Here is a 17992-nt window from a genome sequence, read left to right on the forward strand (position 1 = left end):
ACCTATGTGCAGCTCATAAAGTTGAGTAATGAAGAAGTGAACAGAGCGAGTGGTTGCATCAGCGGATCGCATTAGAGAACCAGAGCAGGTGGATCCACCGATGTGCACACAGAGCTCCACAGTGGGTCAGATCATGCACTTCTGTTTGCAGTTTCTCTAGGACTCAGGCGCTACAGAGGTCCATCCCAGCACCGAGTCTTGGAACACAGAGATGCAGACACACACTGCTTCAGGTGCATTTCTTTTAAACTGTGGAGATCAACATTAGCTTTGGTTTTATTTTGTTCCTCTTTTATCCCTTTTGCACTCTTGATTCACAGGCTGTTTGGTGATAAAGCTCGTTCATCCACTTATTCTCAACAAATTGTGACTTCTTTACTTTTTTCCCTTCGTTCAGGAATCATCGTATGCTGTGTGACCGGGCCATAAATTTAGTCAGTTTTGTGAAATTTGAAAGGCTGTAAGATGCACTTTGGCACATGATGGTATGGAGTACACTGCATGCTCAATTGATCCTGCTGACCTAAAGTACAATTAAAGGGAAAATACACACAATGAGAACAGATGGCACAGGCCATGTTTTCTGCACTTTTAAGAGTGCTACTAAATCAGCACTGCAACAAAGTTTTACCATTATCACAAAGTGAGTTTCTGGTTTAATTATAGTGAGTGTGTGCATGCCTGTGCATCGTGATGAAAGTGCACATAAATGCAGGAACAAGCTGTATGAAGTCCACTGTGCATGAGCCCAAACTTACACAGGTGGTGCACACAGGGGGATTGGGAATATAAGAGTATAAGATGCAGTTCACTTTTTCCCGGTTTCTTTTATCTTTCAGATGTGTTTAATGAAGACAACTATACATTTAAGCCAGCGCTAATTCCATAGATTCTTTATTCCTTATCAACTTTTTCACACCATCTTTCTCGCCACCTTCCCTCTGTCTGACATCACTTTGTGACAAAGAAACTGCAAAATTCTTCTTTTAAAAATGTGATGGCTCTAAAAGTATGCGACATCCACATGCTACTTTTTGCTTAAGACAGCATCTTGCTGCAGGCACTCAGCATTGCTGTAACAACCAACCAGTCCCGCTTTATGACAGCTGTTGTAACAGCCATGCTTAGAGGTACAGTGAGGAAAATAAGTATTTGACACCCTGCGGTTTTGCAAGTTCTCTCACTTAGAATCATGGAGGGGTCTGAAATTTCATCTTAGGTGCATGTCCACTGTGAGAGACATAATCTAAAAAAAAAATCTGGAAATCACAATGTATGATCTTTTAATATTTATTTGTGTTACTGCTGCAAATAAGTATTTGAACACCTACCAACCAGCAAGACTTCTGGCTCACACAGATCTGTTAATGTTTCTTTAGAAGCCCTCTTATTCTGCATTAATTGCACCTGTTTGAACTTGTTACCTGTATAAAAAGACACTTGTTCACACAATCAATCACACTCCAACCTGTCCACCATAGGCAAGATCAAAGAGCTGTCTAAGGACACCTGGGACAAAACTGTAGACCTACACAAGGCTGGGGATGGACTACAGGACAACAGGCAAGCAGCTTGGTGGAAGACAACAACTGTTATGATTATTTATTAGAAAGTGGAAGAAACACAAGATGACTGTCAATTTCCCTCGGTCTGGGATTCCATGCAAGATCTCACTTTGTGGGGTAAGGATGATTCTGAGAAAGCTCAGAACTACACAGGAGGACTGGTCAATGACCTGAAGAGAGCTGAGGCCACAGTCACAAAGATACATTAGTAACACATGGATGCTGTCATGGTTTAAAATCCTGCAGGGCAGCAAGGTCCCCCTGCTCAAGCCAGCACATGTCCAGGCCCGTTTGAAGTTCACCAGTGACCATCTGGATGATCCAGAGGAGGCCTGGAAGGCGGCCATGTGGTCAGATGAGACCAGAATACAGCTTTTTGGAATCAACTCCACTTACCATGTTTAGAAGATGAGAACAACCCCAAGAAAACCATCCCAACCGTGAAGCATGGTGGGTGGGAACGTCATACTCTGGGGTGCTCTTCTGCAAAGGGGACAGGACGACTGCACCGTATTGAAGGGAGGATGGATGGGGTCATGTATTGTGAGATTTTGGCAAACAACCTCCTTCCCTCAGTAAGAGCACTGAAGATGGGTCATAGCTGGGTCTTCCAGCATGACAATGACCCCAAACACACAGCCAGGGCAACTAAGGAGGGGCTCTGTAAGAAGCATTTCAAGGTCCTGGAGTGGCCTGGCCAGTCTCCAGACGTGAACTCAATAGAAAATCTTTGGAGGGAGCTGAAACTCCATACCTGAAAGATTTGGAGAAGATCTGTATGGAGGAGTGGACCAAAATCCCTGCTGCAGTGTGTGAAAACCTGGTCAAGAACTACAGGAAACATTTGACCTCTGTAATTGCAAACAAAGGCTACTGTACCAAATATTAACACTGATTTTCACAGGTGTTCAAATACTTATTTGCAGCAGTAACATACAAATAAATTATAAAAAAAAAAAAAAATCATACATTGTGATTTCTGGTTTGTTTTTTTGTTTTTTTAAGATTATGTCTCTCACAGTGGACATGCACCTGAGATGAAAATTTCAGACCCCTCCATGATTTCTAAGTGGGAAAACTTGCAAAACCACAGGGTGTTCAAATACTTATTTTCCTCACTGTATTTTTCTGTGTGGACACTGATTTGTATCTATTACGAGGTCTATTAGAAAAGTATCCGACCTTATTATTTTTTTCAAAAACCATATGGATTTGAATCACGTGTGATTACATCAGACATGCTTGAACCCTCGTGGGCATGCGAGAGTTTTTTCACGCCTGTCGGTTACATCATTCGCCTGTGGGCAGTCTTTGAGTGAGGATTCGCCCACCCTCTCGTCGATTTTTTTCATTGTTTAGGAATGGCTCAGAGACTGCTGCTTTGTTTGATCAAAATTTTTTCAAAACTGTAAGGCACAACTGAATGGACACCATTCGATAAATTCAGCTGGTTTTCAGTAAAAATTTTAATGGCTGATGAGAGATTTTGGTCTGGTAGTGTCGCCGTAAGGACGGCCCACGGTGCCTGACGGCGATCTGCGCTTCGAGGCGGCAGCGTCTCGCTGTTTCAAGTTGAAAACTTCCACATTTCAGGCTCTGTTGACCCAGTAAGTCGTCAGAGAACAGAGAACTTTCAGAAGAAGTCGGCATGAGGAGTTTATTCGGACATTCCATTGTTAACGGACATTTGGTGTTTTTCCTGTCGCGGCGCACACAGATTCGCGAATTTGCGCGCACGTCTTTCATTAAAAAATGTCCTTAAACAGTGGAATGTCCACATAAAGTCCTCATGCCGGCCTCTTCTGAATCTTCTCTGTTCTCTCACGACGTCCTGGGTGAATTAAGCCTTAAATTAGGATGTTTTCAGGTCGAAACAGCCTGGAAGCGCTGCACGACGTCCCACTCTGTGGGAAGTCCTTACACCGACAGAAACACTGCATAATCTCTCATCAGCCGTTAAACTTTTCACCGAAAACCAGCTTAATTTCTCGAATAGTGTCCACTCGGATATTCCTCACAGGTCCAGAAAAAATTTTGATAAAGCAACGCGCGCTGTCTCGAGCAGCGTGTGAAACAAAAAAGGAATTCAGCCGAGAGGGCTGGACCACATCTCACTCAAGGCCTGCCCACAGGGAAATGACGTCACCGACACGCGTGAAAAAACTCACGCATGCGCACAAGGGTTCAAGCATGATTGGTGTAATCGCACGTCATTCAAATCCATATAGTTAAAAAAAAAAAGTGTCGGTTTCTTATCTAATAGACCTTGTATACAGATCAGTGTCTGCGGATTTATAAAAATTGCACAATGTAAAAAAAATTAAGAACGCATTGCAATAGGCATTTTACAAACTCAGTGAATATCACAATTACAGAGTACAACACTAACACCCCCCCTCCTCCCCATGATGAAATCCATGGAATTCTGGGGATCTGCTGAGTTTTCACAGCCCTGCCATTTGTAATCGAATCCCAGTCTTTTGAATCGTAACCCGAATTGTGTCTGGAGTTTCCCACCCCGAGTGTACGTACAGAAAAACCCTAAAATTCCATGATGGAGCCTCGATATTCCCACAAAGTCAGCATCGTATGACAAGTAAACAATGACCTTCCACTCACCCTGGTGATGACCTCAAAGCCTGGCTCCTCCTGCTGGTTGATCTCAAGTCCAGGGATGACTTCACCCAGCAGGTCGGCCACTTCCTCTGGAGGCCGCTGGTGCTGCTCCTCTGACCCACGGAGAGCATCAAATATATAGTTGGTGACCTTGGAGAAGCCACCCAGCGTTGCAACATATGGGTCCTTCTTGAACTTCTGCGGTAGACAAACTGAATTCTTAAAATCTCATCCAAAGTTTACAGTCTATCAATGATAAACACAAGCTTACACAGAAAACTAAATCTTTGTTTGACGCTACATAATCACAACATGATTAACCTCTTGTGAAAACAAAGTAGTTTACACTTTAGAAAAGTGACAAATGTTGATACTAATGACGTTTAGCTTCTTACATTAACAAGGCCATAACTGTTGTCATCCAGAAGGTTCTCAAAAGACTGTGACAAAGCCTTGTTTGGCGTGCTGACCATCAGACACGCTTCATCATCTGGAGCCCTTTGAAAAAATAAAATAAAATGATTGGCAAACACCAGGCACTGTGATCAGTAACTGTGAAAAGTTATTTTATGATTTACTTTTTACAGCTTCTTTATAGTTACTTCATTAGCAGCTGCGAAAGAAATTGTTACTTTGCTGATTATTCAATCTTAAGAGTAACCAAGTTAGATTACTAGTTATCTTATTAGTTACAAGTTGTCAGCAGCTGCCAATAAAGTAACCGTATAAAACAACTAAAAAAGTAACTTTTCAAAGTAACTGTGGCAACATTGTTTGTGGACAAAATTGTTGAAAAGTAAGGCTTTATGTGCAAACAAGAAACGTTAGATCTTTTACTTCAACAGATGAAAAATGGAATTTAAAACAAGTGTTGCATTATTTTCTTGTTTATGAAACACACACAAACTCATGGTGCTGTAATGTTTTGTTTTTTTGTTTTATTTTTTTAGACACTAGACTGTGATACTGACACCTCTACAGCCTCAACATGACTTCAACATATCAAGAAAACATAAAACATAGCTGAGAAGATGTTGTACCAGCAGATATAGTCCATCTGTTGGAGAAGCTGAAAAATGAGTTTTATTCCGATTTGGAGGTGAGGTTTGTGGTTATCTGTCCATGAGCCAAGATCTGCTTAGTAAAAGTCACGGTTTTGTGTCATTTATCATCATTTTAATATGGCAGGCATTAGGCTTTAGTTTGACACTAAATATGGAAAAAACAAACAAACAAAAAAAAAAAAAAACGAGTTGTTGAGATTTAGCTACAGACATACTGACAAACTGAAACCCATCTGGGCCTCTCATCCAGTGAGGTACAAACCCAAAGACAGTTCAGCCAGCAGGAAACACCTGCCAAGATATCATCCTGACTGGATTTGTGTGCCTGAGAAACTTGATGCACACAATTTTTTATTATGAATGGCTTTGATAAGAACTTTAATAACCGCTATCTTTGCTTAGACAAAGAAAAATAATCCCTGTGTCCATCAGAAAATAATCTAAAATGACATTTGGTTCATCAGGTGGAAGGCTGCTTATGTCTGTGATGTTGTGGGAGCCAAACCACAAACCCAGACAGACGTTAGAGAATCCCTTTCGAATCCCTTTCCTTGTAATGAAATGTCTCAAATTCATAAATATCCCGAATGACACCTTGGAGGGAGGAAAAAAGTTTCAAAGCAGAATTCAATCACAAACTATCATTCCACAGATGAACCACCCACAAAAACTGATGAAGCTTCACTTCACTAAAACAAGATAAAAGGAACAGATTTATGAACGTTACAGTTACCAGACCTACCTCAACATTTTTTGGGATTATAGTGGCCAATCAGAACATACGCTGTGCTCACATAACAGTTCCACATGAAAGCAATGCTTCTGTTAGTTTAGGTGCAAGAAAAGTTGCATCAGCTAGCAACTGTCTCTCCACAAAGGTTGTGTGGAAAATAATCAGAATTAATGCCCAAAAATGTGAAGTAAAGATATTGCAGCCTTTCCTGGGGCATGATACGATGAGACAAGCGTTTGAAGAGCACCACCCCTCATTTTTTTCAAAGGTTACAATGCACTGTAACATCAACATGGTGGAATTTGGAATAAAAACAGTCTACTATCGTTGTCAGCATACACGGACAGCAGAGACAGAAAATCTTCCTTCATATGCAAAAAATAAAAAAAGTGATGCTTTTCAACCATACATTAAAACAACATAACATGTAGGTGAAGAAAACATGGAGATGTGAATGCTTTAGAAACATTTAAAGTTTTAAGAAAAACTTAAGGGGAAAAGATGGGGTTGGGGGGGGGTGAGGGGAATGACCAACACCAATGTCTACATAGATGTGCAGTAGGGTTTCCTTATACATTATAATGCTGTTGAGCTGAAGAATCGTGTTCCATTTAACAATCATGTTGGGTGTATAAAATAAAATATGTTTCTGATCTACCAACTTTACCTACATACACTGGCCAGCTGCAGTTCATAACTGCAGGTCATCCACATTTATCTGTGCGCACACAGATAAATGTGCTCACTGATCACTCATACAGCACCTCCAGCCACTGCATGGGAATTCCCAAACAATTTCTCCAGAGGAAAATTATCATCAAAATTCAAAAGATATGTGATCATATGACTGGATCAATGCAAGGACTAGAGGAAAGATGGCATATTGCAGCACATGGAAACTAAAGGCAGATGCACAACAGCCTATATTCTAAAATTTATTTTGTCTTGTGGCTATCAATTACAATTGAGTGCTGTGGATTACTCACTCGCTGACCAACACAAATCTTCTCAGGCTGTCCAGAAACGCTGTACTTCCACCCTGGTGGAAGTGAAAGGCCGGTAGAGGCAGAGATGATCCTTCAGTTTGAAGACCAAAAACGTCCATCCTCTTCCTTCACTGTGATGGACCAGAGGTCACAGACGCTGAAGGTAATGGCCCACTTGCTCCTCTCATTGCTGTGGTTCAGGGAGCCTGAAAGTCAAAGGTAAAAAAGAAAAAAAATGTTATAAAAGGAGAGACTTAGTGTCCGAGCATTACCACACTAACTCTGATAAGGTGAGGATCCAATTATTGTCAGCGTGTCTTTAGTGAAATTCAGCAACACATCAGAACAAATCAGGGCTATGTAGACTAACTTCTTGTTCTTGTATTGGTGGAACCTACCAACAAATGGAGCTGGTAAGGGGTCGACAGTAAGTGCACGTGCATGTTTGAATGTATTTGTCTGTCTATATGTGGCGTGCTGGCCAGGGTGTACCCCGCCTCACGCCCTATGACTGCTGGGTAGGTTCCAGCCACACCGTGACCCTTAATGGAAGCAACAGAGTATAGAAAATGGATGGATGCACTGAAAAAAGGGGAAAAGAAGGATCGTTCACTGTACAAATATGTAGTTTGTATATACGAGGTCTCTTAGATAATAAACCGACCCTTTTATTTTTTTTTTAACTATATGGATTTGAATGACATGCGATTACACCAATCATGCTTGAACCCTCGTGCGCATGCGTGAGTTTTTTCACGCGTGTCGGTGACATCATTTCCCTGTGGGCAGGCCTTGAGTGAGATGTGGTCCCGCCCTCTCGGCTGAATTCCTTTGTTTCACACGCTGCTCGAGACGGCGCGCGTTGCTTTATCAAAATTTTTTTCTGGACCTGTGAGGAATATCCGGGTGGACACTATTCGAGAAATTAAGATGGTTTTCTGTGAAAAGTTAACAGCTGATGAGAGATTATGGGGTGTTTCTGTCAGTGTAAGGATTCCCACGGAGCGGGACGTCCTGCAGCGCTTCCAGGCGCTGTCGTCGGCCTGTTTCGAGCTTAAAACATCCTAATTTAAGGCTTAATTCACCCAGGACATCGTGAGAGAACAGAGAACATTCAGAAGAGGCCGGCATGAGGAATTTATGCGGACATTCCACTGTTTAAGGACAATTTTTTTAATGAAAGACGTACGCGCAAATTCGCCGAGTCGTTTCCGTGACGACTCGGCAAATCTGTGTGCGCCGCGACAGGAAAAACACCTCCGTGTTGAAAACCATTTGTAGAATTCAGGCGGCTTTTAATGGCTTTCAACAAGTGAGTAACTGAGAAATTGTTTAACAGCTTGGGCATGTTCCAACTTGCCCGTTAAGATTTCCAACGGAGGTGTTTTTTTCCTGCCACGACACCCCGCGGTCGGTTCCAGCCCGACATGCGACTCTGCCTCGCACGTTCTTTCATTACAAAATGACCGTTAACAATGGAATGATCCTGAATAAACTCCTCATGCCGACTTCTTCTGAAAGTTCTCTGTTCTCTGACGACTTACTGCGTCAACAGAGCCTGAAATGTGGACGTTTTCAACTTGAAACGGCGAGACGCTGCCGCCTCGAAGCGCAGATCGCCGTCAGGCGCCGTGGACCGTCCTTAAAGCGACACTACCAGACCAAAATCTCTCATCAGCCGTTAAAATTTTTACCGAAAACCAGCTGAATTTATTGAATGGTGTCCACTCAGTTGTGCCTTACAGTTTTGAAAAAAATTTTATCAAACAAAGCAACAGTCTCTGAGCCATTCCTAAACATGAAAAAAAAAATCGACGAGCGGGTGGACGACTCCTCACTCAAAGACTGCCCACAGGCGAATGACGTAACCGACAGGCGTGAAAAAACTCTCGCATGCCCACGAGGGTTCAAGCATGTCTGATGTAATCACAAAATTAAACAACTGAATGAACATCCTCCGAGGCCGGTGATTCCATAATTTTTGCCAGGGGTTGTATTACACTCAACAAAAATATAAACGCAAACACTTTTGGTTTTGCTCCCATTTGGTATGAGATGAACTCAAAGATCTAAATCTTTTTCCACATACACATATCACCATTTCCCTCAAATATTGTTCACAAACCAGTCTAAATCTGTGATAGTGAGCACTTCGCCTTTGCTGAGATAATCCATCCCACCTCACAGGTGTGCCATATCAAGATGCTGATTAGTGCACAGGTGTGCCTTAGACTGCCCACAATAAAAGGCCACTCTGAAAGGTGCAGTTTTGTTTTATTGGGGGGGATACCAGTCAGTATCTGGTGTGACCACCATTTGCCTCATGCGTGCACACATCTCCTTCGCATAGAGTTGATCAGGTTGTCAATTGTGGCCTGTGGAATGTTGGTCCACTCCTCTTCAATGGCTGTGCAAAGTTGCTGGATATTGGCAGGAACTGGTACACACTGTCGTATACGCCGGTCCAGAGCATCCCAAAGATGCTCAATGGGTGACATGTCCGGTGAGTATGCCGGCCATGCAAGAACTGGGACATTTTCAGCTTCCAAGAATTGTGTACAGATCCTTGCAACATGTGGCCGTGCATTATCCTGCTGCAGCATGAGGTGATGTTCTTGGATGTATGGCACAACAATGGGCCTCAGGATCTCGTCACAGTATCTCTGTGCATTCAAAATGCCATCAGTAAAATGCACCTGTGTTCTTTGTCCATAACAGATGCCTGCCCATACCATAACCCCACCGCCACCATGGGCCACTCGATCCACAACCCTGACATCAGAAAACCGCTCACCCACACGACGCCACACACGCTGTCTGCCATCTGCCCTGGACAGTGTGAACCGGGATTCATCCGTGAAGAGAACACCTCTCCAACGTGCCAAACGCCAGCGAATGTGAGCATTTGCCCACTCAAGTCGGTTACGACGACGAACTGGAGTCAGGTCGAGACCCCGATGAGGACAACAAGCATGCAGATGAGCTTCCCTGAGACGGTTTCTGACAGTTTTCTGCAGAAATTCTTTGGTTATGCAAACCGATTGTTCCAGCAGCTGTCCGAGTGGCTGGTCTCAGACGATCTTGGAGGTGAACATGCTGGATGTGGAGGTCCTGGGCTGGTGTGGTTACACGTGGTCTGCGGTTGTGAGGCTGGTTGGATGTACTAGCCAAATTCTCTGAAACGCCTTTGAGACAGCTTATGGTAGAGAAATGAACATCAATACACGAGCAACAGCTCTGGTTGACACTCCTGCTGTCAGCATGCCAATTGCACGCTCCCTCAAATCTTGCGACATCTGTGGCATTGTGCTGTGTGATAAAACTGCACCTTTCAGAGTGGCCTTTTATTGTGGGCAGTCTAAGGCACACCTGTGCACTAATCAGGGTGTCTAATCAGCATCTTGATATGGCACACCTGTGAGGTGGGATGGATTATCTCAGCAAAGGAGAAGTGCTCACGATCACAGATTTAGACTGGTTTGTGAACAATATTTGAGGGAAATGGTGATATTGTGTATGTGGAAAAAGTTTTAGATCTTGAGTTCATCTCATACAAAATGGGAGCAAAACCAAAAGTGTTGCGTTTATATTTTGTTGAGTGTAAGAAAGAAAGAAGTAGTTATGTTTTGTCTGGAAACTCCGCCTCCTGGACGGAAAAACTTTACCAGTGAAGCAGTTAGCCGCGTGATGTTAGCCTCCTGACCAACACTGCAGTCCAGTTGGAGGTGGTATGCTCCATATAAGCTGGTTGCCAACAGTAGAAGAAGGACTCTCATCATGCCACTCTTGATAACCTGTCAACAAGTGTTGTCCTTGTGAATGAAAAGGATCTGTTCTAACAAGTGAGATGTGCTAAACTGGATTTATAGTCTGGTGTTAAAGTTGTCTTATTTTTTTGACAAAATTCAGCTGTTGTAAAAGAAATGTTTTTCTTCATGCCTCATGTTTTTGAAAATTTTATGGTAGTAAATGCTGGAGTTGAGAGATTAGGCTGGATTAATTTATGTAGATAACAGAACTCAACATACAGAAATAGCAATGTATGCAGAAGCTTTATAACTTAATAGTGTGAGATCTACTTGAACAGATTAGGTTGATAACATAAAAAAACACTGCATATACTTTATATAAAAAAACTCATGTTGCTTTAACAGATGATGACTAAATAAACTAAACATAAAAAGTCATGTTGGTTAAACATAGGGTAGTTTCATATACATAACATAAAAGAAAAGCTTTAAATCAACATAAAAAGTCATGATCTATGAGAATAAGAAATAAGAATTCAGTATATTGAGCATAACTAATCATTTTAGTAAACAGAACATTAATATGTGCAACCGATGTACATATTTTTTAATGTAATTGAACATACTTTTTTTCCCAGTGTGGATGGTAGGTTGGTTGGATGGTTTCTCACCAAAAACAGCATGGTGCTGTTGAAAATAGCATGATACATGGCCAGTTTAGCTGTGTTTTCAAAACCATGGCATATTTTTCCAAATCATGCCTGTGCCACATAGTAAATTCTAGAATCTAGTTTTTTCAAAATACCTGGAAAATATCCAATGCCACGATGAAAAACTGAACCAATTTCAGCACATAAAATTTTAGCTTTTTATGAAAAGACTTTACTTGGATAGCAGCAGAGAAAAAATCAAAAAGTACTATAAATCAAGAAAAAAAAATCATTCAAACTTCTTTTAAATTAATAAAAAAGTTCTTGAGCGCACATGTTCAAAAGCCTCTGAGACTGCCACATTCACAAGTGCAGGTCAAAGAAAAGCAGTGCTATCATGTATTATGCAACGGCTGAGTGGATCCTTGCCATTGATTGGTGGCTTGTATGTCACGTGACATGGATATTCATACCATTTGGCCGTTGTGTTTCATGACCATGCAATAGTTCTGTTTAGCGTGTAAATTTGGTGCTATATGAAATGTGATATTACACACACCGAGCCACCGCGCATTAGCTCACACTACTGGGGGCTGAGTTTGTTACTGGCCAACAACAATATGAAGGAGCTAATTGATACTGCTAATTCTTCTAACAGAGACAACACACAAAAAGAACAATCCAGTATACGCTGTAAGCCATCTGGAAGCATAAAGAGCTGATGATGAAAAGCTGGACAAATTTCTGACGTGATTTTTCGCTGGACTCCAGAACATTCAGTCATAGATAGTCCAAACTTTAACTTTTGGAATTATTATGATAGCCAACTAATGTGGTATAGTCAGTGGTGGGCACAGATAACCAAAAAATTAACTTCGATAGCAGATAAGCAGATAACTGAAAAGTTATCTTCGATAAAGATAAAACAATAACCACCCAAAAATGTATCGGAAGTTACAGATAACCGATAACAGATCATTTCCAATATTGTCCTCTGGTACATTTACTACTAATAAAACCATTTAAGTTTTAAATGCCACAATAGCTTCTACTAATATTAAAAGAAACACAACAGACCCAAACAATGAGACTACACTTTTTTCTTTGAACATTCTGCCCCTGCTGGAAGCTCTTGTTTACTACAGAGCTCCCAGCATAGAGGCACTCAGAGCAGCCATAAAGCAAGCTCTTTATTCAATCTCAATGCTCCGGTCAGGCGTAGGTCTTGAAAAATAGTCATATTGACTTATGGTTTTGATTTATAAATAACATTAATACCGATAGAATAACTCCATTAATGTCAATTCTGTCATTTGTACAAAGTTAAAATATAGCATATATCTTTTAATGTTGAATAATGCACTAATTCTGAGGTTTTGTAACAAATACAGCCAAAGGATTCTGGGTAAAAGTGCCTCTGCTAAACACTGATTGGTTCAGTCATTCATTATGTAAACCAACACGCTAATGTCGTGTGTTGGTGTTTACAGATAAATGTCCTTTTGTAAAATATTCAATTTTTTATTTGTAAAAACAGGCATTTTTAAACGGAGCCCTGAAGTGTCATCGCAAAAATGTTTTGCATGTGGAGAGAATGTGCGCACATTTTATGACGTTGTAAAACGTGCTTTATACTGTGCGAGATGATTTTCATCAGGAATTTTTGGACCGAGTTTCAGGTTAATCGGAGGCGTCCTGCATCGTGTAGTGTACATGGAGTAACAAGCTGCGTTTAACATCTCAGGACCACCTCCTGATCGCCGATCGTATGGTCCAATGAAAAGCAAACCTGTTTGATATTATTCTGGTCGGCCATCATGAGGGTATGCTGCTGAAAAGCTACAAGCATCTAACCATTCGCACTGTGCCTGTGCGAGCTGTGCCACCGCAGAGCTGTCCTTGTAATGTTATTTATTTTTTTGCTGTTTTGTTTTTAAAACTTCATTTGTAAAAAAAAAAAGCCATTTGCAAAGCCAAAAAGTTGATTGGTGCCCAGACGCTTAGTACTTAGGGCGAATACTGCCATGAACACTACTGGCCAGTAGAGGCATTGAAAACAAAATTCCAGATAATCCCTGTCTGCGACATTTAAATTGCGGGAATTTAACAAACGCAAATACAATAACAACGTCTATAAACCGAGAGAATATATTCACGAGAGTTTTAGGCACTAGAGTTTAATGCTGTTATCCGTGGAGCCTGACAGAGTGTCTGAAATGCAACTGTCCTGTCATGATCGTACTGAGATTACATCATCCTACCCATAATGCACTGGTGGGCACAGCATGTTCTCACAAAACCTTAAAAATTAGCACATTACTTAAAACTAACACATACGAGGGCTGTCCATAAAGTATAGGTCCTTTTAATTTTTCAAAAACCATATGGATTTCATTCATATGTTTTTTACGTCAGACATGCTTGAACCCTCGTGCGCATGCGTGAGTTTTCCACGCCTGTCGGTGACCGTCATTCGCCTGTGAGCACTCCTTGTGGGAGGAGTCGTCCAGACCCCTCGTCGGAATTCCTTTGTCTGAGAAGTTGCTGAGAGACTGGCGCTTTGTTTGATCAAAATTTTTTCTAAACCTGTGAGACACATCGAAGTGGACATGGTTCGAAAAATTAAGATGGTTTTCAGTGAAAATTTTAACGGCTGATGAGAGATTTGAGGTGACACTGTCACTTTAAGGACTTCCCACAGTGCGAGACGTTGCGCAGCGCTCTCAGGCGGCGTCATCAGCCTGTTCAAGCTTAAAACCTCCACATTTCAGGCTCTATTGATCGAGGATGTCGTGAGAGAACAGAGAAGTTTCAGAAGAAGTCGGTTTCAGCATTTTATCCTGATATTCCACTGTTAAAGGAGATTTTTTTAATGAAAGACGTGCGGACGGGTCCGCGCGTCGGGATGCAGCCGACGCGGTGCGGCACAGGAAAAACACCTCCGTGTTGATGGCTTTCAGTGGAGTGAGTATATGAGAAATTGTTTAACAGCTGGACATGTTCCAACTTGTCCTTAAGGCTTCCAACAGAGGTGTTTTTCCTGTGGCGGAGCGTCGCGGCGGCTGCGAGCCGACGCGCGGACCCGTCCGCACGTCTTTCATTAAAAAAAATCTTCTTTAACAGTGGAATATCCGGATAAAATGCTGAAACCGACTTCTTCTGAAACTCCTCTGTTCTCTCACGACGTCCTGGATCAATAGAGCCTGAAATGTGGAGGTTTTAAGCTTGAAACAGGCTGATGACGCCGCCTGAGAGCGCTGCGCGACGTCTCGCACTGTGGGAAGTCCTTAAAGCGACAGTGTCACCTCAAAATCTCTCATCAGCCGTTAAAATTTTCACTGAAAACCAGCTTAATTTTTCGAACCATGTCCACTTCGATGTGTCTCACAGGTTTAGAAAAAATTTTGATCAAACAAAGCTCCAGTCTCTCAGCAACTTCTCAGACAAAGGAATTCCGACGAGGGGCTGGACGACTCCTCCCACAAGGAGTGCTCACAGGCGAATGACGTCACCGACAGGCGTGGAAAAGCTCACGCATGCACACGAGGGTTCAAGCATGTCTGACATAAAAACATATGAATGAAATCCATATAGTTTTTGAAAAAAATAAAAAGGACCTATACTTTATGGACAGACCTCGTATATCTGATATTTTCACTTTATAAAACTTCAGACATGACAGTAATTTTAAATAACTTGTCCAAAATTAGTTTGGTTAAAATTTGAACCATAAGTTAAAAATGTATGCCTCTGGATGACTTAGGTGATATTGCCAGCATATCGGTATGGTGTTAAAGGAAATTATTGTTTTTTTTTGGCCATTTCTCCTTTGTCTACAGAGGATAGAGATGCTTGTCATAGAAGCAGCTCTCTTCTGTTAGCAGAGAGTATAACTGTTCATCTGTTATAAAACTTTTAACAGGTAGGTGCTGAACTTTTTTAAATTTTAAAAATGCTTATCGCTGTTCAGCTTTGTTTACTTTGTTTGTCGGTCTAAAAGTTATCGGACAGAAATTAATCGGAAGATAATTGGTCCAATAATGGTTTTTAAAGTTATCTAAAAAGATAATCTGATAATGAAAACATTATCTTCGATAATTATCTGTTATTGGATTATCAAAGTGTGCCCACCACTGGGTACAGTTTTCAACATGATTGGAGCATTTTTACAGCTGCCACCCTGGGATTGCTGTCTTACATTTTTGTGTAGGCTGTGCTACACTGAGGCTGGATTCTAAGTGTCATTTCGTCACCTGAAGTAGTACCAATTACTGGCTCATGGACTATATCAAGATGATTTTAATTACTTAAGCTCTTTAAGGAGGAAGGGAGGGAGGATAGATAACAGTCACCATGCCACAAATGTGAGGTGGTTGATTGATTGAATGGTGCAAGCTATGGCCACTTTTCAAATTAAAAAGCCTATAGGCCACACCGCCTTTGATCAATCATGATGTATACAGTTCAATTAAGAGCTGTCCCAAGATTAACCATAATCAAAATTTGTACAATTCCCTTGGACAATTTTAAGATGAGATTTATGGCATCCCTCAGTGTCCAACCAAAACTATTGAATCAGACTGCCTCTCTGCACCATTCTGCATCAGACCAATGAGTTTTGTCCAGACTAGACTTACTGCGGCAAAGATAACCCCAACTTCCTGTGTTAGGTGTTTGTAACAGGAAGTTCTTCCTTTATTTTTTGGGGTAGGTTGTGGTCCATCAGGCTCATTTTAATAACTTAAGCTTCTGAGGTTCTGTAGGCTGTATGTGCAAAGTTTGGTGTTGAGTCACATCTGTGTTGCTTCTCAAAAAGTCAGTTTTGCAGATTTTCAAGAGACTATCAAGAAACGACACACTGACGCATTTTAGACAATAGCCACTGACGGCGCTGTGGAAACCCTGCAGTAATTTAACATACTTTTATTTGTCTTGATGAATCATTATTATTGTCTATATATTAAAAGCAAAGTGGCCTCTGTGTAGGTGTACACATACAAATCCAGTACATACGTGCATGTGTGTAATTTTGATAATGGAGAAACTGGGGAGAGCTGACATTTGCCATTCAGTATGCTAATGTATTTTGGGTCAAAGATCACGGCGAAAGGGAAAGTTGATAGGACTAAAAACGTTTTGAGAAATTAGAACAAAGGCAATATCTCAACCTTGCCACATGATATCAACTAAATGTGCCAAACAATAAATACAATTATTCACAAAACTTTCTCATTTTAATTTCCTGCACTTTCAATTAAAATCATTATAGAAACTTTGCATAATTTATTACCACCTCTGAAAAATGTCAGCTACCTATTTAATAAACACTACCCAATCTAGAACCCATGGATCCCCACGGCCAACACACTAGTTGGGGATTATTTTCATCGCGGGAAGAATACTGAAGACATGATGGATAGCTTTGGTGAACTCTGGGACCATTGTGAATAATAAAATTATTACAGAAAAGACTTTCAGCTCTTAAAATAAGTGATTTATTCTCTGCTTGTTGGTGGCTGAGAAATGCACCCAGAGCAAACACTGAGGGACTTCTTTAAAAATGCTGCGGTTATTTACACGATAAGAAATTAAAGCACTTCCAAATGTTTTATGTGGATATGTTCTCATTAAACTGTGATTTTTTTTTTTTTTAACTCAGAGAAATGTCAACAGGTCAGATTTGAAAAAAGACTTAATTTACTCTGTGCTCCTTCAAATGATGTCAATTTTGCCTTTGTTCATTTTAAAAAATTAAAAGACAGGATCTCACAGCAAGTCTTCCTGTTCGCTGGGCGTGGATTTGTTTAGAATGGAAACAGACATTAACAGCTTCGGATTCAGACAGAAATATGAACCACAGTTCAGAAGACTCATAATCTAATGACCAACACAAAGCAATGCAAATGAAAGTAATGCATAATATTCAAATGTCAGTTTTGATTTCTGACAAAGAGTCACAATGCTATCAACACATTAGATCATCATTTTATGGATGTGTACAGTTTAGTTTGTCTGTGGCGTATATTCAATTAGCTGTAATATGCTTTATATTTGTGATGTCAAACTATATTAATCCAATAAAACAGATTTGACACATAAGTGAAAGTGACTGTATGGTTGAAGTGTTGGCTCATTACACATTATGAATGTGTTAAGGCTACTCATGTACTAAGGTACTTATTCAAAATATAAAAGTATGAGGAAAAGACACAAAAAAAAAAGTCACCTTTGCAACAGCTGCGGTGATTTGGCTTCTTTAGTCAGCTACATCATGTGGTCTGACCACAGTCTGAGTGGGTCTGACGGGTTTAAAACAGCCCAACATGGCGGCGGCAGAACGAAGCCATGGGGGAATCTGTTGCTTGTTGCTATGGGACGTTCTATTGAGTGTCGCCTCTTGGTACTATATTCTTGTGGCTGTACTACTTAGAGTGACTGATGACAGAGCCTGATGGATTAACTGTTTATTTCATTGCCAGGACAGACAGACCATCCAATTAACCTGCTACGTAACTGACAGGATTCTAAGTATCAGCTGACTAAGCCACAAGTAAATGCTGCTTAGTGCTAGTGATGCACTGGTGAGTTCAGAGTTAAATGTTGAGTCATCTGTACAAGTTTTGGAATGC

General features: G+C 41.0%; 1 pseudogene; it reads right to left on the minus strand.

Annotated features, from left to right (window-relative positions):
* Positions 1–505: 505 nt before the first annotated feature.
* Positions 506–17992, minus strand: part of LOC117515436 — a 40551-nt pseudogene continuing 23064 nt past the window's right edge.

This window comes from Thalassophryne amazonica, chromosome 8, assembly GCF_902500255.1.
Source record: "Thalassophryne amazonica chromosome 8, fThaAma1.1, whole genome shotgun sequence".
Classification (NCBI taxonomy): domain Eukaryota; kingdom Metazoa; phylum Chordata; class Actinopteri; order Batrachoidiformes; family Batrachoididae; genus Thalassophryne; species Thalassophryne amazonica.